A 22152-nucleotide genomic window follows, 5' to 3' on the forward strand; every position below is an offset into this window, starting at 1 on the left:
AGGATTTCTTAAAACGTTTTTATTATACACTAGTCCAGGTACAAGCAGGGTCCAAGGGAGTGGCTGTCAATGACTTGGACCTTCAAGTACCCATCATTCACATCAACCCCTTCTTGGTTTTGGTTTTACATGCGCTCATTCACAAAAGAAACAAACTAGGTTCACAATTTTATTAAATGCTTGTTTCATAGGCAGTTTCTTTTCAACAGTAACATAATCCAAATCGACAGCTATGAAATAATTTCCATGAACATTTAGAGGAACCTTTACCGATGCTTGACTAATTTGTCGGAATCCAAACGGTTTAGAAAACTCATCCAAACCCCACAAAACATTACTCGGGATAGACCCAAATGCAAATATGGCAGTTAATACGCAGGAATAACAGACCCGAAGACTGTTAGCACCTCGCCTCCAGGCTAAGCCAGTCTGCACTAAAGTGGTCAGAGAAAGTAACAGTTTTGAGCTGCTTTCACAGAATCACAGAGTCACAGAATTTTCAGAGTTGGAAGGGACCTCTAGAGATCATCTAGTCCAACTCCGCTGCTAAAGCAGGGTTGCCTAGAGCACATTACTCAGGACTGCATCCAGGCGGGTCTTGACGATCTCCAGAGAAGGGGACTCCACAACCTCCCTGGGCAGCCTGTGCCAGTGCTCTGTCACCCTCACTGTAAAGAAGTTTTTCTGTGTATTTGAACGGAACTTCCTGTGTACTAACTTGTGCCCATTACCCCTCGTCCTGTTACTTGGAACCATTGAAAAGAGCCTGGCTCCATCCTCCTTCAACCCACCCTTCAGATACTTGTACGCCATAATAAGGTCTACCCTCAGCCTTCTCTTCTCCAGGCTAAAGAGTCCCAGCTCTCTCAGCCTTTCCTCATAAGGCAGATGCTCCAAGCCCTCAGTCATCTTAGTTGCCCTTCGCTGGACTCGCTCCAGCAGTTCCCTGTCCCACTTGAACAGGGGAGCCCAAAACTGGACACAGTATTCCAGTTGTGGCCTCACCAGTGCAGAGTAGAGGGGGAGAATGACCTCCCTCGACCTACTGGCCACACTCTTCCCTATGCAGCCCAGGATTCCATTGGCCTTTTTGGCAACAAGGGCACACTGCTGGGCTATGGATAATTTACTATCTACCACAACCCCCAGATCCTTCTCCTCTGAGCTACTTCCCAGCAGGTCCGCCCCTAACTTGTACTGGTGCCTAGCATTCTTCCTCCCCAAGTACAGGACCTTGCACTTGCTTTTGTTGAACCTCATTAGGTTCTTCTCTGCCCAGCTCTCCAGCCTGTCCAGGTCACGCTGCATGGCAGCACGGCCCTCTGTCACATTCCTGGATTTCTCTGAAATACCGAAATTTTTTCAAAAGCTTAAATGTGTACAGAGTTTTTCACATTTCAGAGTAAAACTTCACATGAGTTTACCGAACCACGGACACGATTAGGGACAGCACTAATGCAGACCAATGCCTTTTGGTTGCTGCCTTCCAAACCTTTCCTTTTTTTCCCCGAAATGAACACATTGTGAAATGTGTCTCACTGCAGTGAGAGAGGGAAATGAACTCCTGCCTTTATTTTCAGAAGGAAGAACTATTTTTATGGACTCGCGCTACGCCTTTTCACAAGGTGCAATCACCAGTGCTTTGCCAGGCAAAGTTACGCACTGTTGAGCAAAAAACGCAAGCAGTTCTGTAGCGAGACATGGTGTTACAACAGTTTCAGAAGGTCACGTCTGTGAATATGCCACACAGACACACTGGTATATTCCGATAAACAAGGAGGTACATTTACAGCATTTACAGAGTCTGTGTTCAAACCCATGAGTTTGTGTTGTCCACTGTATATGCAGAGTAGAATTTATGAAGTTGTGCAGCATTCAGAGAATGGATCTGTAACTCTAACGACTAGAAACTCAGAAATAGCCATGCCATTGTACGTGTTACAGAAATGCTTCTGTTTTGGCTGTGGCAAAGCCTCCTGAAATGTCCATAACTTGCAGCCAATTAGACTCTTCTGTAAAAATTGTGTTAGATTCCAATGCAAAAATAACAAGACGCATGAAAAACGGTAAACAGCATGTGAAGGGCTTCTTTGTGCCTTGGAGATGAGTGATACTGCTCCATTACGCTGAGGCTGATAAGGTACTCCCCTTCTATCTCCCCAAACCGGGAGCTACTCTTTACAGGACAGTATGACTTTTACAAACAAAAGGCATCCAACAACCCATACAAACCTACGTATTCCTAGCTCCAGACAGACAGATGTAGAACATGGCACCGAGTTCACCTCTGCAAGCCTTGAACCTGCATGATCTAAAAACGGTCCTACACTATCTGAACAACACAAAGTCATACAGGAAATAGTCCGGCACAGTCACTGTGAAATACAATACGTGGCTAGGCACAAACACCAATATTCACATGAGAACCGTGCAAAGGATGGCATTCCTCACTTTCTACTAGGCTGAATTAAATACATTGCATTTGCAACATATACTACATTTTACTGGAAAATAGGTCAAGTTAATGTTTGGAAAATTACTACAAGGCTCCATTGTTTAGGATTAAGTGCAGTGTGTAGAAAAAAGAGTGAGATTGTGTTTTTACGTACTGCTTTAACTCCTCCAGCGGGGACTCTTCTGACTATTACTGATGAATTCTTGGGAATCAGGGCATTGTCGTCTGTGTACTCTGAAAACAACATGAATGCAGAAAAAATATCAGTCAGTTTGTGAGAATGTCTGTTACTATGTAGTTACATCGCACTTCAGAGAATCCTTTTACAGATATGAAAGCAAAACTTTACATGTAACATTGCGCTGTTACCATCTCAACACTCTAACGCTACGTTTCAAGAGATCTTCAGGTTTCATAATCAAACACAAGCAGCAAAATCATCTTTTTTTTTATATATATAGTTTGAATGCCAACAGCACAGTTATCTCAAAGTCACAAAAAGGAAGTCTGCTAAGGCATGAGGCTCTTTCCGGATCTAGCTTAAGCTGCTTCTGCTTCAGTTGAGGCTACAAACCCAAGAGATCTTTTGAGAAAAACAAACCACAGCAGTCTCCCCTGCATAAAGCAGATACTAAGGTCTGACACGCTTGCCCTGCAGCAAAACACGCCCTTGGCTAAAGCATGGAAACTCTGCGCCATGGCTTTCATAGCTATTACCTAAAAATGATTCACCTAACACCACCGGTGCTCGAGACTGACAGAACACAGAAGAGAGCCCGCCATTTCGCTCTATTTCTTGGAGCATCAACAACCAAACTGACCAAACTGCTCAGTTTCTGTTTCTGTTACGTTTAAACAGAAACAAAGCTGGCAGTGCTAGAATGTGGACCGCAGAAATTTGGGGGTATTTCAAGCTTGCTTTCACAAGTAGGGCAGAAGTGGCTCCAACGAAAATGGTATCTCCCCTCTTAAGCTGATCATCCAGTTTGAATTAACCACAGGGACGTGAATTCCTTCTATTCGTTTTTCACAGAGCAGACAGACTTGAACAAAATTACTGATGGAAACAGCCTGGAAATGCCTTTCAAAAACAGCACGTGCCAGAAGCTCTCCATGCTTTGCCTTGTCTTACACATCCTTAGTCTTTTGCAGAGACAAAACCAAAACAAATCTGGTTAGAAATGAATGACGAAATGGGGCTCAGTAGCGTCTGAATGACAATGTCTTTGGTGTAGAAAAGAAGTTATATTAAAAAGAAATTCCAGAGTAGAATTCAGATACGGAGAACACTCCTGTGCAAGATGGCTTTCAAGGGTCTGCATAGATTATAACTCACAGAGACACTCTGGATCCAAAATGTTGCTGGTGAGCAGTTTCTGCAACAGCCACAAAACCAGTTTCCCGACGCAGTGCATTAAAACACGTTGAAACAAAAGTAAGTCACCCAAACAACTTCTTTGCTTCAGACTATGCATCTGTTCTATCACTTTCACATTTCTCCACCAGCTTTCAAAGAAATCTGGCAAGTGTGTTACCATAAGGTATCCTCCCACTTTTCCCCGCGCCCGCCCTCCCCCGCACCTTCTTCCGTCTGGGCGTTGCTGATCCTCAGGTCGCAGTGGGCCGCCTTCAGCTTCTCGCGGCCCATGATCTGGCGCCTGAGGTCCCTCAGGGAGATGTCTTGGCCCTGGAAGATGACCCTGTCATGCCGCAGCCTGGAGGCGAACTTGTAGTGGATGCAGGACATTGCCAGAGGCGGGCAGTGCCTGCTCCACGACAGCGTCTCCTGCGGCAGAGGCTGTGGCGGCCCCTGTGCCGGGCTGGGGTGCGCGGCGGCGCGGGGAAGGGTCCAAACAGGGGCTGGGGCAAGCGGTGCGGGCTGAGCCCAGAGCTGCTGCTGCTCCTTCTCTGGCACGCAGCGCGGCCAGGCCTGACCGGTCACTATGGCCACGGGGACACGGCACGCCGCCCCCCCACGCCTCACGCCCATTGTGACCAAAGGCCTGTCACTGCCCCAGGCTGCTGCTGTCCCTGCTGTCCCCCAGCCTGCCCCCACCCGCTCTCCTGGCACCCTCCAAGGCTCCGGGGTCCCTCCTGTCCCCCAGGGGCCTTCACCACCTGGAGTCACCTCCCGGCAGCCCCTGGCCAGTGCTGGCTCTCCCCGCAGCCCTGGGCCCATCCTGCCACCCCCCATGCCTCTCACCGCCTGCTGGCCCTCCTGTCACCCCCCTGGCTGTCACCCCCGCTCTCCCCTCCTCTCCGCAGCCAGCCAAGGCCACACAGCCCGGGGCAGATGCAGCGCGCTTTGCCCTGCGGCTCCTGGCTGCCCACGACGCAGGGCCAGCCAAGGCAGGGGACATCTCGGGGACTCTGAGTGGACCTTGGGGCAGGGACGGAGAGTGCAGCCAAAGAGGTCAACGGCCACCTACGCTCATTGCCGTAAAGCAATGCACTTCCCAACCGTGGCGCACCCACACTTGCTTCAACTCTGCAGAGGAGGACGAAGCAGTCAGGAATGAACCGTGAGCGTTACGAGGTGCCCCAGGACGACACGTCTTGCTCTCTCCATCACTACAGCTGCTGCTGCAACAGCCCTAGCGCATGAAATCCTGCCCTGAATGACGAGGTCTGGCTCTGATGACTGAGATGCTGTGGCTTGCAGACACTTCTGGGCCAAGTGGCTACTCCTTTCTGGTCATGTAAATACAATATGAACACCTTGTTGTGGTCTGGCAGGGCTAACGAGGGACTTCCCACCACTGCTGGGTTTAGGTCTTTCAATGCCTTTTGCCTTTTCGGAGGGAGGAAACCCTTTTGATTTCAGGGCTGTCCTCTCTATCCGAGGGCGAGTTATTTTTGCTACGGGCGGCTGGTTGTTTTTCCTCTTCATCGGGATTCGGAAGCCTAGGTTTTCATACACTAGCCTTGCCCGTAAGCCTGCATCAGAGGCCAACAAGCCTGACCGATGGATATGCACTAAAAGCCCATCCTCTACCGGAAACAACTCGCCAGGGAAGCTGTCCCGCCAAATGCTCAGTGGCACAGGGACGGGCATCTGCGTTATGAATTTTCACTGAAGAAAGGAAGGATACATCCCTTCCGCCAAGAAGGGTCTGTCACTAGTCTGAAAGGAGACCCCTGGGTATGCTTGGAGAGCAAGCCTATTGACAAGCTGACTCACTCTGTAGGGGCTGAGAACTGGAGATGCCAGTAGAGTCTTAAGATTAATCGAATGGATGGAAATGGACAACTCAGATCTAGGGGCCACACAGATGAACAGGGGAGTCTTATGCAGGGAGCATTCCATACAGTTGTTCCTATGCCTAAAGGCAATTGGTTTTCCTTTACAGATTACTCCAAAACCTTACACCTCCACTGACCTTGAAAGGCAGATTCTCCAGAACCCCTTACATCAAACCTATTGTAATGAGCCATCACGCCGTGGATTTCTTCCTAGATGGAGTTTATCACACCCGGCAGACTCTGAGACCGTGTGGATACTCGCAGACAGATTAAATGGGTATTCTGCAGGAATCAATAATCATGCTGAAGATCAGGTTAAAAGTTTGGTTCCCACTATGGGCCTATAGGATCCTGATTGCTCTCAGTCATCTCCTCTGGATCCCAACCTTACTGGTTTACCTAAACAACCAAATCCGGCACGTGCTGACCCTTGACAGGAAATCATTTCCACGATTCAGACTTACGTGCACATTATACTACCCGTTGACACAACTACCCGGGCAATATTAGATAGGTGGGGAAAGGGCAGTCGAGGGGATTTACCCTCAACCTGAGCTGAAACGGGTATTCTGAGTGCATTAAGAGCATCCACACAGGTTAGAACCAGGATCTCTTCTGTCTCTGTAGCTCCCAGTTACCCTGACAGAACGTGGCACCGAGTTCCACCTGCCTGTCACAGCTTGTAGCCCACAGCTAGGGCTTGCAAAACTAGAAAGAGCTACTGCAAATGTGTCAAGAGAATCAGAAAAAGCCATTCATCAAAGCACAGGCACTATTACACCCTTACCGGAAGAAATCAAATTATTACCAAAAATGGTAATATTGAATCAATTAGCTCTCGAGCCACTGTTAGAAGTACACGACAGAGTATGTCAGTTATTGAGTAAGAGCTGCTGGGGTTTTTATGTAGATCCAGAGCAGAAAAGCAAACGCGAGAGAAACAAGATTTAAACAACATTTAAAGTATTACCTGAAGTAAGGCGGGGATCTCCCCTACATCTGTTTGGGTGGCTAACCTCTTGGCTCCCAGATGCAGGGACAGGACTGTGAACTACAAGGATTTGGGTTGTTGTATTCACTCTCTTCTTTTCCTTTGTAATGAGATGTGTGTGTTTACAGGGCGGTATTACCTTAGGAACTCAACTTACGACTTAAATAATGAAGAGTATAGTGTGACCCTGATGGTGAAAAGAAAGGCTGGGACTGTGGGGAAAAGCTCATTCCCTAACTATTGTCCTAATTAGTCCTTAGAGTCTGAAATGGAATGAACTTTCTCAAGGTATACCGAGTTTACATTGTACCCTGCATAGCCATGGTTCAGTCAGCATGACCAAAGGACACAGCTCGTTGCAGGCAGGAGAAGGACAGCCCCCACCCCGAAGAAGAAAGGATACTCCGGGACTACGCAGATGACGCCAGCCTCCCAGCCCCTCCGACACCCCTGTGAAACCCTCCCCTCATCTGGCATCAGAGAGAAGGAACTGCAGCAAGACCCACTGCAGGGACATCTACATCAGGAAAGACGCAGGTGGATGATGATTCCACGCAGGCAGAGTTGCTTCGCAAAACAGCAGTCCATGTGTGCGTGCTATGAGCGATCAGTCAAATTGCATTGTACCTGAACGCTTGAAAGGCATAAGAACCATGCGTAAAACCGCATTCGGGGCACCCCAATTTGACTGGGACACCTCGTGCGCATGAATAGAGAATCACTCTTGTCGCCCTATACTTTGTGTCCTGGCCTCTCTCCTCGGACGGCATGGGCCAGTTGCAGAATCTTCATGAAAATACCCCTCTCCCCAGTCTGAAAGTTACCCTCCAAGACCGAGAATTGCCCCCAGGGCTGGCCCAGAAGCCGCTTTACTGCTTTTATCGTGCTGTCCTCCCAGGCAATGACCGTTCAAGAAGGACTCTCCCTGAAACCATAACTCGAATCGCACTGCCTCAGGAGTAGGTGAGCGGTGCGCCATCCTCTCCTGCGCACGATGCTCCCCCTTCCCACCTCGGTCATACTTTAGGAGTACCGTTTACAGACAGAAACGCCCACTTGAAAAATGCTGTTTGGTTTGGTAAATCCACAGCCTTTTCTGCAGACAGGAACGCAGAGTGAACGGAGGAAATCAAAGGTTCCCCCCAACGAGCTGAGTCCCTGGCCACCAGCCGAGCCTTTGAAGCTGGAGCCAGCACAGCTTCTGCTGACTCCCATGCTGCATGGGCTGGAGCCACGCAGTGCCTTGGCCCTGGGCAAGAGCTGCTGCGCTCCCTTCAGAGAAGCTGCAGGCAGGGATCCATCTCCGCCTGTGCTTTGCCTGGGAGAATCAGGACAACAGCAGCGGCCTCAAGCCCCACCTGCTATTTGGGCCCTGCACTGCTGTCATGCCTGTACTTCAAAAAGGCAAAGAAAAATTGCCTTTCTTAAGAAAAAGGTATGAAAAATAGGACCCCTGGTCGGTCATATGGGTGGCAGAACAAACACCATTTTATCAGACAAACGGACATGCTCTGTGAGCGAGCTGGTTACGTGTCAGTCCCCTTTCTCCTCCTCATCAGGCCCTGGAGGTCCTGTGTACCACGCAGACTTCTTCTCCCCCTCCCCATAAGCCTGAAGGTTCCTGGGTGCCAGGCAGACTTCTTCCCTCCTTACGGGCCTTGAAGCTCCCGGGCACCCCAACAGCCAGGTTGTGAACACCCCGTCACAGAGCAGGGAAGCGCAGCAGCACACCCAGCAGCCTCTAGAAAATCAAGCAGCACTCTTCCCCTCTTCTCCTCCATTTACGGCCTCATTGATGGAGGCAATGACAAACGGCACCGTCCCCTCTGGCGGTGAAGAGGTTTCCTACCTTGATACCACACATAAAATTGTACAGGAAAGGTGTGAACCTCACAGTCACCTGGGTCTTCCGCCTGCCCTACAGACCAAAAACTAACAGCACTTAATTAACAACACATTAAGAACGGGCAGGTACCCACCAGATGGCATGTGGAATGCGCTCATTCTCCTGCTCTCTGCAACCCACAAACACTTTAAACCCCCCCACTGGCAGCCCGTGGTGGTTCTCACGGTGACACGTGAAAAGGGCACGTGGAAACCAAGAGCCCAGAGAGGCGGTGGAGTCTCCTTCACTGGAGACGTTCAGGACAGAAATGCCTGTCACCACCACGTGCTCTTTATTTTGCCTTCCAAGATCAAGCCAAGCTGTGATACAAGAGCTTTGGCCCTCCCCCTCTCCCATGGAAAGTTTGAAATCCTGTGGGATAGGAAGAAACTTGCCAGGCAGCAGCTGCGTCTTGCTGCATAGGCTTTGAACTAGCCCTGGGGAAAAAGCTGACCAGCCGACTGCGGTACGTCAGTGTGCAACTTGGATAATGAGGTGAAGTCTCAGTGCTCAAAGATCAATTAAGCCTGGCCTTGATGACTCGGGCGAGCAGAGACTGCCCTGGCTGTAACGGGATGCAGATAAGGAGGGAGCCCTGTGTAGGCAGGACGGCCCTGCCTTTCATCAGCTAAGACAACCAGATAACAGGAACCCGTGTACTTCTTTGTTTCTTCAAAAGGCTGTCATGCCCGATCACTGACCTCTGCCTCATTACCTGTGAAATGCATATCAAAGCTGACATATGCTAACGAAGATTATAGAGATCATGCTAAACATTCATGACTATAGCACTCGTCTCTCCACCCAAATCATACTACACGCCCCCTCGGGGAAGGAAACCTCGTAAGTTTGGGGATAAAAAGATGGGACGGTTCAATTGGGAGAGAAGAACCTCGATGCCTGACAGACCAGTTGCGTTCTCTTCCTCCAGCCCAGGCAGGGACGCCTTTCTGGGTATGCGCTGCGCCTTTCACCCTCGGGTGAATGGCACCCCCGGGCCGTGGTAGTATTATTATTATTACTTTTGCTAGCAATACTAACCTTAATTAGTAGCACTGTTGTAGTCGGTGAATTTATACACGGCAATCTTGAATCTGTTTGGTCACTCTCAATAAAATAACTCACTTGGATTGTTGTGAATCTGACTCAGTGAAAGTCCTTTGCTGAGACTCTGACAGATAAATCAGGGAAAGTCCTGGGACTCTGACAGACAAAGATCGAAACTACATTCCTTTTGACGCAACAATAAGAAAAAGCTCCAAAGATATGCGCAAGAGAACTTGACTGACTGTGACCTTGCCCATTTAAGTGAGTCTATTGTTAAAAGAAACCAGATGGAAACGAGCTGAAAGTGGCAAATTTCAAACAAAACAGTGCCAACTCAGCTCATAAATATGCATTAAGTGTGCTTGCACAGGGGGGCACGTGAACAAATACTCAAAAGTCAATGGTAGAAGGCAACCTCCTGGCCAAAGCAGTAGGTTTTTCAAACTGTAACCATCAATATGTGAGTAGCCTTAAGATGGTGCATAAGGAACGAAGAATTGTAACACGGGGTCCTTCTCAGGCTCCCAGCTGAGAGGCACCTTTATGGCCAGAAATAAAAAGGGGGTTTAGCTCGTGTGTACGTCTGCTGCCTTCTTTCCTGTACCCACGCATGGACTAGAAGAGAAGTGCCAGCAAGTCCGTTTTGGTACAAGTTCAGGTCAACAGTTAAACAGCCAAAATTCTGAATAGTTACACTGACCCTTACTTAGATACTGATTTTATCTGCCTTTGATGTGTAACTAAGCACATTCCCTCCTCCCCACAGTCTTTCCTCACAGCCTCACAGCTCTCCTACGCAAAAAAAACTGCACACCAAAACACCCGTGACTTTCTCAAACTCTTCACGGCCCCATCTGAGTCAAGGGACAGGATCTCCTAAAGGCTCTTTCACAGGCACTGCCCTCAAAAACCCCCGCTGCTTCTCTACTAGTGCACAAAGACATTAGGAAGGGTTGCATTTCTACGTCAATGGACACAGTTTCTGAAACGAGACAAATAGTTTTAAATGAGGATAAGCCCTTTGCCTTGCATCTGGCAACCAACAGAGATGCAGACCCGGCACATCAGACCAGGGCCAGGCACAAAACAACACCCGAGGCACAGGGAAAGCACAACACGTCAGATGTGGTAGTCAAGAACGACAACAAACGGCTCTTCCTATCACTTCTCTCTATGATCAGCTTAGTTCCTGTAGTCAGACACAGAAATTGGAAGTGATTTCTTCTTCTTTTGCTGAAGTAGACTCTAGAGTAGATATTGCCAAAAAATGCACAAACAACCCCCAAAAGTTAAAGCAGCTACTTTCACCCTCAAGAGACCCACTTACTGAAGTGGTTCTCACGTTCTCTTCTCTACTCTAAAGGGGGCCCACTTAAGATCCGTTTGAGTTACACTACCGCTAAGCATACACCGCTACCAGACATTTCTCTAGTCTGAAGGCTGACAGCAGGGTACAAGCACAGCCCTTTCTGGACATCTCACTCCTGGCTAGAAATCTTAGAGGCTTAGAAATCAGGAGCTAAGGACTGCGTGATGGCACCACCACGAGCAGACGTTCAAACCCAAAGCATCTGGAACACACAGAGAAACCTCCACCATTTGTTCAGCGATGTTTCAAGTCACGCCATACTCAGGCCAGGACTTTACAAAATGTCACCAAACATAATGATAGTAGCCTCTTTGCTCCAAAGCAAAGAAACAAAGAGCCACCTAGCCTTGGAGAAACCCTTGTCCTTCCGTGTGGCTGGTGTCTTCACAGGGCTCTTCCTCAAAACAGGAGAAATGACCATGAATTTGGCATTCAGAAGTACACTTAGTCCTCTGGCGGACGTTGCTTACAAGCCAGAAGTCCTCTCACCCCGCCCCAGAAGCACCCGTTAGTCGTCTGGCAGTCATTCTCCATGAACCCCAAGTCCTCCACACCTACCTACCTACCGACTCGCCAGAAAGGAGTCGGACCGCACCAGAATTGACACTGCCTGACCTGCACTAGACCTGCAGCAGGCCAGAAATGACGGCTTCAAGAAAGAAAACACAACCCAATTGAACAGAGCAGCAAAAAATCAACCAGAAGAAACATTGGACAAATTATACAAAAATCCAAACCCTAAACAGAGAAACAAGCTAAAAAAAGGATCCCCCACCCCCCAAAAAAAGACCACACAGAACACAAGATAAGGTAAAAACAACCTAACTTCCCTCTTTCCCGGGACCAACAAACCCAGATTCTGTCCATAACAATAACACACTTTAATCCTAACTCGCTTCAACTCTGGCATAGCATAGCCCTTGCCACCCCGTAACCCGAGCAAACTGCAGCCCTACCAGTCCATAACCCGCATCCCTGCAGGACGCTCTCCAGCACTAGGTACATCTCTGCTTAATCTCCCTTTGGACAAAGATCGAAAGGGAGGGATGGGGTTTGCTTGGCTCCGTTCCCAGGGTGCCGCAAGAGAGACCTGCCGCCCCCAAATCACCGGTGTGTTGTGGACACCACATATGAACTGCAGACAAGGGTCAGGACAGCTTTGGGGAGCAGACAAGCCGTTTTGCGGTGCCCCCGCTGCTGGCAGAAAGCAGAGCTGGAGACAACATGGGGAAGTCCAGGGTAGCCAGTGGTGGTGGTGGGGCCCTGTAGGGTGCAGCACCCGCAGGAATGCCCGGCTCCTTAAGCCTCGGCCCCACGGCTGCAGCTCGGGACCAGCACCGGTTGGGGCTTCGCTGGGAAAAAACAGGCGAGGGTGACCCTGACACTCAGCAGGCGGACCTGGTCCCACTAACCTGTCGCTCTGCCTGTCACCACCACGGGATGCAGAAAGCAGTTCTGCTGGTCCTGGCGTGGTCCTGAGCCACGTCTCAACAGATGAGTCTTTAACCAGAGGGCCTAAAAAGAGGAAAAGGTGCCCAGAATTAGCCTGTGCTTAAGTTTTTACAGGCATTTTGGGCTTTTGAGCTACACAGTGGTGCTGCTCCAGGGGAGCGCTCAAGCGCCCCTGGGCCAGGGCAGCCCGAGGAGGAGGCCGGGGTGGCTGCGGGGTGGGGCGGGGGCCCGAGGGCAGGAAGGGGTGCCGCGGGGCATGCTGGGAGCAGGCGCGCCCCGGGGCATGCTGGGAGCTGTAGTCCCGGGGCACGGGGCTGCCCGGCAGCCATGCTCCTGCCCGGGGCACGCCGGCAGCTCTCATGGGCCCACAGGCCGCTGCCGGGCTGCCCTGGCGGTCTCAGGAGGCGCAGTCCCTGCTCCAGCTGCCGCTGGGCTGAGGGGAGGGCTGGGGCCACCCGAGGGCAGCGGGGGAGCCCCAAACCGCCCGCAGCCATGGGGTCCCAGTCAGCATGAGCCGGGAGTGGCAGGGGCAGCCCCGCGAGGGACCCGGGAGTCGGGGAGGGGAAGGGGATGGAGAGAGGCCCCCCCGGGCACAGGCAGCGCGCACCCCGACTCCCAGAGCCCCCTCAACTGCCCTGGCCCCAGCGCCAGTGATGTATGATCTGAGAGAGACAGAGACAGAAGTGCCTGAACTGTCAAATTCTGCCGGCAGCACCGAGAGCAGGAACTGCGTTGAGTCCTGTGCCCTTGGGGCTGTGTCGCCCCTGTGCTGCATCTGGATCCCTCCCTGTGCCTGTGCTCCCCCAGCCTTTCCCTAGCTGGTTCCCTCTTTTGCTTCCCTGTACCTCTCTTAATCTGGCGATTCTTGTATCCTGCTCCCTGCCCCTGCTCTAGTCTCCAGCCCCTCTCTTTCTCTGGCATGCTACCTGTCCCTTTGTTGTTCTTGCTCTTCCTCTGTCCTGCTCCGTTTTCCTCTTTTTCTCTTCCTCTCACTCTGTCCTGAAGCACACTGCTGTTTTCTCATTCTCTGCCTCTTTGTCCCGCTCTGCATCCCTCTGTTGTTAACAGTCTCTCTGGCCTCTTCCCGCTCCTGCTTTTTCTGCCTGTATGTCTCACTCCCTGTACCCGTCCTCCTTGTGGTCTCTCTCCTTCCTCATCATCATAGAATCATAGAGGAAGGAATCATAGAGGAATCATAGCTTGGAAGGAACTTTAAAGATTGTCTCCTTCCAACCCCCCTGCCCTGGGCAGGGACACCTCCCACTAGACCAAGTTGCTCTAAGCCCTATCCGGCCTGGCCTTGAACACCTCCAGGATGGAGCTTCCACAGCTTCTCTGGGCAACCTCTTCCAGTGTCTTACCACCCTCAGAGTGAAAAATTTCTTCCTAATAGCTAATCTAAATCTACCCTCTTCCAGCATCAAGACATTACCCCTTGCCCTATGACTATAAGGTCTCCCCAGAGCCTTCTCTCCTCCCGGCTGAACATCCCCAACTCTCTTACTGGAAGATTCAAGCTTCCTTCTTCTCATAATATTTTGTGCCTAGTTCTGTGGAAAAACAGGCCCATGTTCTCTCATGGCAGGCACAGCCTCTCTCCTTTTGTGGTTCTTCAGGCACCAAGCAGACATTAGGAAAGCTCTCGACTGGAGTATTCTACAGGAATACCGAAGTATTGCCTCCAATCAGTCAAGGGGAAACAATATATCCATGATACTTGTGTTGCGTTGAGGGGCAAAGTAGTTTTGGCAGAAAATATACCCCCTCGCGTTCTAACACTCCTCACCGAGGTGGGAGGCGAGGTGCGGCTAGGTTTACATTCTGAGCGATGCCCACTTCACCCCTATCAGTCCAGGCGCGTTTCATATATTACACTGTTACGCTTCTGAATACACTAACAGAGGACTGCACCTTCAGCCCAGCTGTGCTCATGAACTAACACGGCCACGCTTCGGTCGCGTTCAATGAGAAACCCAAACGACGAGCTGCCTACACAGTACAGTTTATTTAAACAACAGCTACACAAGTTCTTTCGGATTGCCGGTGATAGTGACTGTCTGCAAAGCACGTGCAAATACGAAAGATGCTAGCAATAGAGCTCGGTTACAAAAGCGCTAAGTTATAAACCCACTCTGTACAGAGATTTCTAAGTTTCCGGGGGAAGCACTTGGTATAGCCAAGTGTTCGAATCTTACCCACAAGCGTCCTTATTGCGGGGGAAGAGAGACCTAGCCCGTCGACTGGTCCCAGAAGTCCACAATGGTGTCTTCACTCACATCCCCCTTTTCTTGGGCTATTTTTATACTATTTTTTATCTTCAAGGTGGAGTTTGAGTGACTCTAGTCATAAATACTTTCATTATGATAGGTGTAAAATTTCCTTGCCTCGCATTTAAAGGTATAGCTGACGAAAAATTCAGGGCGCAGACTCAAGGAGGAATGGTCGCACCTTGGAGGCGGGGAGCTTTTGGGATGGAGGTGTGTTTTGGTATTATAATGACACTCTAATGAGCAAAGTTCACTAAAGGACAGCCTTTCATCAAAAAAATGACAGATTGTTGGCTCAGGGTAACAAGTGGGCCGTTTATCAGTTCCATAAGACCTTCGAGGGCTCCATTTGGTCCCCAGGTTCTCAGTTTATCCCAAAGTTTTAGCTGCAGTGTCTCCACTCTGCTCCATCCTTCGCACTGTTTTCCTTCCGTGGTACCACCTCGTTCCCATGCTTTCCGGATTATCACAGGGTTTGGCCTTGGAGTCTCCAGCCCCCTCCACTCCCCGCGTTGCTTTGTAAGCAATATGGTACAGGCAATCACAGATGTAGCGGATTCTTCACCTACCAGCTGCGGCTGTATTTTGCCCTAGAAGCCTTTTGAGTTTATACCTTTCCTTAATGCGTGAACAATGATGTATTGTTGATCAGTTTTAGTAATCATTCCACAACTTGTATACAACCCTAGGGTAATACTGCAGAAGAATTGAAAAAATACCCAACAAAACAAATCCCACTGAAAAAAAAAAAAAAAAAAAAAGAAACCAAACCCCCAAATCCAGAATTGACAGTCAATGTATTAACTGCCATTTCAAACAGAAGCCTAAACAGAAAGTGACATAAAGTAAAGGGGCAGAAAGTAACATAGTAATACTAAAAGTGACATAGTGACACTAAAAGTGACATAGTAATACTAAACCAAATACTAATACATAGTAACACTAAACCAAATACATAGTAACACTAAACAAAATACACTAAGCCGAATACTAAAACATAGTAATACTAAAGCAAAACGCATCTGCTTTCAGGAAAATCCATCTGAAATAGATCCTAAGTGCTGCTTCTTTGTTTCTTGAAGGGAGAGTCTGTTCTAACATCTTCTGCTGTAACTGGCTGTCTTGGTTTTCTCGCACCTTCTAACAAATCAGCCTTGCAAAATCCTTCCTTCTCATCCCCTCTTCTTCTCTTCCGGTGTTTCTTCTGCATATCTCCTGGTCTTAACGTGGAGTAGGTATACGAACTGGAGTAAAACGAAGCACTATAGGGAGACTTGGACCTTTAAAAAAACACAACGCAAAAGCAATAAATGAAAGTATTCTTTTTCCTCCCAAGTTTGGTTTGCTTTGGGTTTTCTTCCTCTCCATATGCTTATGTGCAACCTTCTTTCAGCTGCTGACAGCGCTACTGCAAATTGAAGAACTTGATGGCATGTAAATGTTTCTGCTTCCAAGACAGAACAGCTGCTGCTTTGTTAGTGTCAAAGCATACGTAAGGGTAAGTCTGTTTCCACTCACTTCTAGCACACGAGCTACCATAGCTGTTGATTGATTTAAGGTGCTGTGCACTGGCCTCTACTGGTATGTCAACGCACACGTTTCACTACTGGGCAACTACGTGCAGTGCAAACCCGTTTGGTTGCAGTAAGAGGCAAAAAGAGAAATCTTAATGTGTACAGCGCATTATCAAACATCAAGAAAACACGATTCAGCCTGAAGACAGTCAACCGCAAGTTTAAAATGCCAGCTTAGGCTACTGAGCTTCACTGAATATTTGGCAATTTGTACAGGTGGCAAAATACTTGTACTGCAATCCTACGCGCAGGACTATTTAACCAACACTTCTAGCCAGCTGTCCTAGCAAACTTTAGCACATAATCGCTCACACCAAGGACAGTGACGGCATTTAAGGAAATGTCCCATCTAAAGGCATCTCTAAACTCAGCCTCTAGTACTATGACTCAATGCCGTTTCTCGAGGAAAGATACTGGCAGCATTACTAATAGAGAGCGATTCAGACTCCTGCCCAAGTGATTTTGGGCGATAGAAACATCAGCTACCCTGAGATATGTCTTCACAAGTTTTTCTTGCATTATGTGGAGGAGGAGGCACGGGCACAGAGACAGGTGGTGATGCTGGCAGTGTTGGGGCTCGGGTCCCGCTGTCTAATTGGGAAATCAATTTCTTCAGCTCTACTCAGCAGTAATCAAAAGGGTGACTTTCCATCTGATCCTTTCCTTATGTTTAGTTTTCATGTGTAATTATGGTTTTCTCAAAAAGCACTCCATTTTCAGAGTCCTCTTTGCAGTCCTGCACTGGGGTTTTATTTTAAGTAATTTTACTGCATGCACACATCCCCTCTGTTAAAGCCAACTGATATTAAGCCGTTTAAAAATCAGTTACCACTTGTATTCTCCACAACTGTCCGTGCATGCTTTTTTCATTATAAATCAGCTGCTGTGTGAGTGACACCTTATGGCCTCATTTAACAGGTTACAAGTAGGAACATATGGAATTTCGGTAGAATACTTACAGTTGGCAGCCCGGTCTGCCACCTGCTGAGCGAGGTGTACTGGCTCTCACTGGGTGACCTTTTGAAGTGGGGAGAGGAAAAAGAATAAAAATCCCATTCAGTTGATCTGCAGGTAATTTGTTTAAAGACATTCGGAAGATGCAGGTACTTACCAGTTGTGGGTAGGGATTGTCCTTGGGGGCACCTCTGTGACACCGACACCGGATGTGCCGTCACCAGAGCAGCAGGAGGTAGAACACTATTGGCACCACTACAACAAAAACAAAACAAAACAAAACAAATTTCTATAATTCAAAGCGTGTTTTGGAGTGCTACGTGAAAGATAAAGCCACTTCAGAGGCTGCCCGAGAGGTTCTTTTGAATTGTGACCCTTTGTGTTCAACGGTACGGCTGAGCCTGACCGTCTGCTGGGCAGAGTGGCTGTTTGCATTCAAGGCGTAAAGTCGAAAGGGTATAAGCCCGAAGGGATCATCCAGATTTTTCATGTAGTTTCATGTGACTGCACTGGGTTGCACACTTAGACGGTCAGGTTTGTAAATTCCTCAAGTGTACAGTGTTTCAATGTTTATTATCCAATCTCTATGCGTCACTGACTACACTGTGTATTACTGAGGATGACTCTGACTTATCATAATATTGATGACAGAAATACTACAGAAAAAAAGTAGTGTGAACACGCCTGGCCAATTTTACCTAGGACTGTACTTCTACACTTTCCATGAAAATATTATTCCCCCAGTAGTAACGAGAAATTAATGCACCCAGGAAGGTTTGACATAGCTGAATGGCTTCTTTAGGAATTGCTAGCCACTTACAATCAAAGGGCTCCTGGGGAAAAAACTTTCCTCTCTCAGGGTAAACCTGTACTGAGCGACTGATAAGGGAACCAAACGGGAAATGCTTTGGAGAAAATTCGTGCAGGACGCACCCTTCCAACTTACCAAAGTGTCCTCGTTCAAAGTAAAAACGAAAAAGAGAGCTTCCACACTTATGTGGAACTGTCACTAATGATATCTATAAACCGCTAGCAGAGAAGCTCAAGAAGAAGAATCTGACTCCAGCATTTTGGTGTCTCTTCTATTCATGTTGAGCTACAGATTGCCTACCAAAAAGGTCCAGGAGGTGTAACAGGCATGAGCGGTGGTGGAGGTGGTGGCGCTGGCGGCAGCTGCTGCTGCTGCTGCTGAATCCGCTCAGGGAGCCTTTTTGTGTAGCCGATCCCGTTGCTGAAGTTGTTCACGGCCTGGAGGCAGAAAAACAGTTACAGAAAGGGAATATGAAACTTCAGCAGATGTACAAACAAAAGCCTCCCCCGAGTAACATTACTTGTCTGTTCCTGCAAGTGCTACCAATCCTAAAATGTATCAACATACCCATGTACGAGCACGTGGCATCAAACGCTGATGTTAATGACGCGTAACTCAGAGGATCTGAACTTAAAGTACTTCAGTGTTAACACTGAATTTGAAAACAAAAGTGGGACCTGAATTGGCCTGATTGTCTCTGAAGAGTTGTACGCTTCTGTGACGAGAGAGAATGTGTTTGAGAAGTACGTGTAGCCCTATTCAATCTAGCCTTGCTTAAGGAGATGTAAATTATTATTGTCTTCCCTTTCAGCTTTTTACTAAGACCCTCTTCTTACAAACAGTTTGCGTAGAAGTCATCACGTTACCTTGCGTAGGAAGTGGTTGGCAACTAAAGCATCAGGGGAAACGTCTGTCTGGTGGCACGCTGGGCATGTGTGTTCCTCCGAGTCCAGTAATGCCGTTCTAATACCTGTGTATCGTTAGAGTCATCCAAGGAGGTTTAGCCAAAGTAAAGCAGTTTCGGGGATTCTCATCAAGTTTAAAAAAAATTATATGTTCGATGGGTGAAGATGGTCTTGAGCTGAGAGCATGAAGCTCTAGATGTTCAACAGTGTCAAAAATTTCTCGGATGCAGCAAATAACTATACAGTTCTGGTATTTCACTAGTTAACACTTGAAGCTGTCTGTGTCTTGATGTTCCGACTGGTCTGTTTTCCACTGTCGAGTACAGTGAGAAGTCACCAGCCTCAAGGCTCATGGATAAAACGCACCTCAACAAAACATTAATAGGTTTGAGTCCTGAAGGGTTTAACCGACTGTCCCGTGCGGAAGAATGCGGATTACATGCCCAACGACCCGTTTGTTGCAGACCACAGTAAGTCACCAGAGTTGGCTGCGTAATTTTGTGTGAGAGAGAGGGCTGTGAAAAAACTAAACGCGTTCGATATCTAATACTGTAATCCCCGGTGCAGTTATGCACTCTTCTCATACTCGTCCTTCCGCATGTAAAGAGGATTTAACTAGATACCTAAAAAGGAGAATAAAGCTTTCTGCCTTTTTTTTCCCCTTTTACGAGAAGCGTCCTTCCCTATTCAGGGGATACTTAAGTATGAAATAGAACAGGTGACAAAGTAATTTCCTCAGCTCTGATTTCTGCTTTCAGAAAATCAGATGTGATGTTTGGAATGAACAAAGACGGGAATAACACGTACATTCGTCACAGTAACTGTTTCCACAGCAGGGAATAACAGCGGCATCAGTCATGATCTCATTACAAAGGAGACACAACAACTCCTCTGGAATAGGGTCTTCTGAGGAGGAGGAGGAGGAGGAAGAGGAGGAGGACGGCTCCTCTGGTAAAAAGGGAGGCTTCTCCTTCTTTCCTCGAGCATAAGCTTCCCTGGAGGGCGGGGTGGAGAAGGAAAAAGCAAAACGTTAAAGCTGGGTAAAGGAAAACTGTTCCAAGCTTTGCATGTTATCAGAGGAAGCAAACAGATGGAATTCTCACTCTGCATTAGCCTTCGGAGAGGTGGGCATACAGTTTAAATTGCTTTGCAATAGCCACAGCGCTAGCAGAGGGAGGGGGAACCAATTTTCCTTCTGCAGAACTCTCCCATTCATTGGATCAACATCATTTTTTGACAGCTGTGAATCAAGTGACCTGAATCCCACCTCTGCCTTCCAAGAGAACGACTCCACTGAAAATACTACGGAAATGTTTGGCAGAAAGCCAGATTCTCAGCACATCGCAAGTCTAACCTAGTTGCCGGGGCAGGAACAGTAGGACCACCCCGTTTTAATACTAGCGAGTATCACAGTTTAGAAGGTTACGATACAGTGACAGTGCTTCCTCCCCCGTCACTACAGACGCTGGCCAACTCGGTTGCAGTGCCACTCAGGCATTTGCCCATGGTTTCTCTCGTTCCCTTTGTGCTCAGTCCAGTTCATTCCATACGTACGCATTAATGATTGGTATTGCGTATTGCCCGGTGCTTGTCAGCATAACACCCTTCGTATTGGGATCTTCCACCTCCATCATGAAACTCCGTGGAATTCCTGTGCTCTTTTTAATTCTGGGAGGAGGCTTGAAATTTTTGTCCTGTTAAGAAAAGAAATGCAGACATCTCTCATCTGAAGACCCACACTTAAAATGATATTTCAACGGTGATTTTAAGCAGCACAAGCCCTTTATCCTCTCCTTTTACCTAGCCTAAGGGTTTCTCTTATTGTCCCAAACTAATACAACCAGGATGCTGCAAAGACTTGAGCAGCGTTTTGCGCTCAAGCGACATTCTTTTGCTTCACTCCAGGTTCCGTAAGGGTTACATATTGCTTGGCTCACCACCCACCCCGACAAGAGACACAAACCCGCTCCTCCTCCAAGGCGCAATTCAGAGGGAGAGCTCGTCTTACTTCCCTTCACCGTCTCTAGAGAGGAAGGCTGCATACACATCCAGCGAGTAACGTTACAGGGCATGAATACTCAGCCACAGACGTGTGTCATTAAAACACGCACATATTCAATAGGCGGGAGCGACAGAAACGCCTTGTTTTTCTATGGAATACTAAAAACTGTCAACTGCCATTAAAAAGCATTAAAACGCAATCTTACCCCGTTGGTTGGGCAGTGCTTCCTATAGTGGCCAGGTATTCCGCAACGAAAGCAAATATATGATGGTGGAGGTGGAGCCAAGGGTTTCTTCCCGTAACTAAAATTTTTGGGGGAAAAGAAGAGAAAGGTACGCATGTGTCTCTCTTGTTCAAACAAACACCTCTACAACTTTTCCATAATCTTTGAAGAAGAGATGTGACATTATCAACACTTACTTCATTGGATCGTATTCACGGCACGACTGGAGCATCGTAGCTTTTGTTACATCTTCTTCGGGAGCACCGGCCACATTGTCAGTCTGTGTAACGGGGAAGGATTTGACACACACACCTTAGAAACATGTTTAAGCCCACACAGCCCAAGACAGCACCGCTCACCCCATCCTGTAAAGAGCAGCACAACGCTAGCTGAGGTTGCATGAAAACTGCTGCTTCGATCAAATACAGTCGTCCTGAAGATGTTCTGGGGAGTCCTTATGCCATCGCGTGATGTTTATGTGCCCGTTCACCCACTTGAAAAGAGCATTCTCGGGCACTCGGAACCTTCGGCTCTGTTTGTACCTCACACAAAGACTGCTGTAACCAATCCAATTTTCTCCCAAGTGGACTGAAGCTACATGTAGAAAAAATTATACTATCCAGTACTTCCAAACTGATTTTTAAGCTCTGGCCTGCTGGAAGGAGAAGCTATCCACCGTGCATTTAATGGGGAAAGATGCATGCAACTCTCATTCTTTACATTTTGCAGCATTAAAAGGACACTCAGGGGTCGGGGATGTTGTTTCTGCTTGCTGAACTTCAGCTTCAGACACAGAAGCCTGAAAAGGAATCATGCTTTTCAGAATCCCTCGGCAAGACAAAAGATTCTTTGCAGTAGAAATTTGACAATCATGTGCTCGAGACTGTCCAAACTGCACGTTCTCCCCCCCAGTCTAACTTCTTCCTATTAGGTGATGTAACTAGAGTAAGCAAAACCTGCAGTGTTTTTGCAGT

Source organism: Vanellus vanellus, assembly GCF_965231255.1.
Source record: "Vanellus vanellus genome assembly, contig: HAP1_SCAFFOLD_78, whole genome shotgun sequence".
In the NCBI taxonomy this organism is placed as follows: domain Eukaryota; kingdom Metazoa; phylum Chordata; class Aves; order Charadriiformes; family Charadriidae; genus Vanellus; species Vanellus vanellus.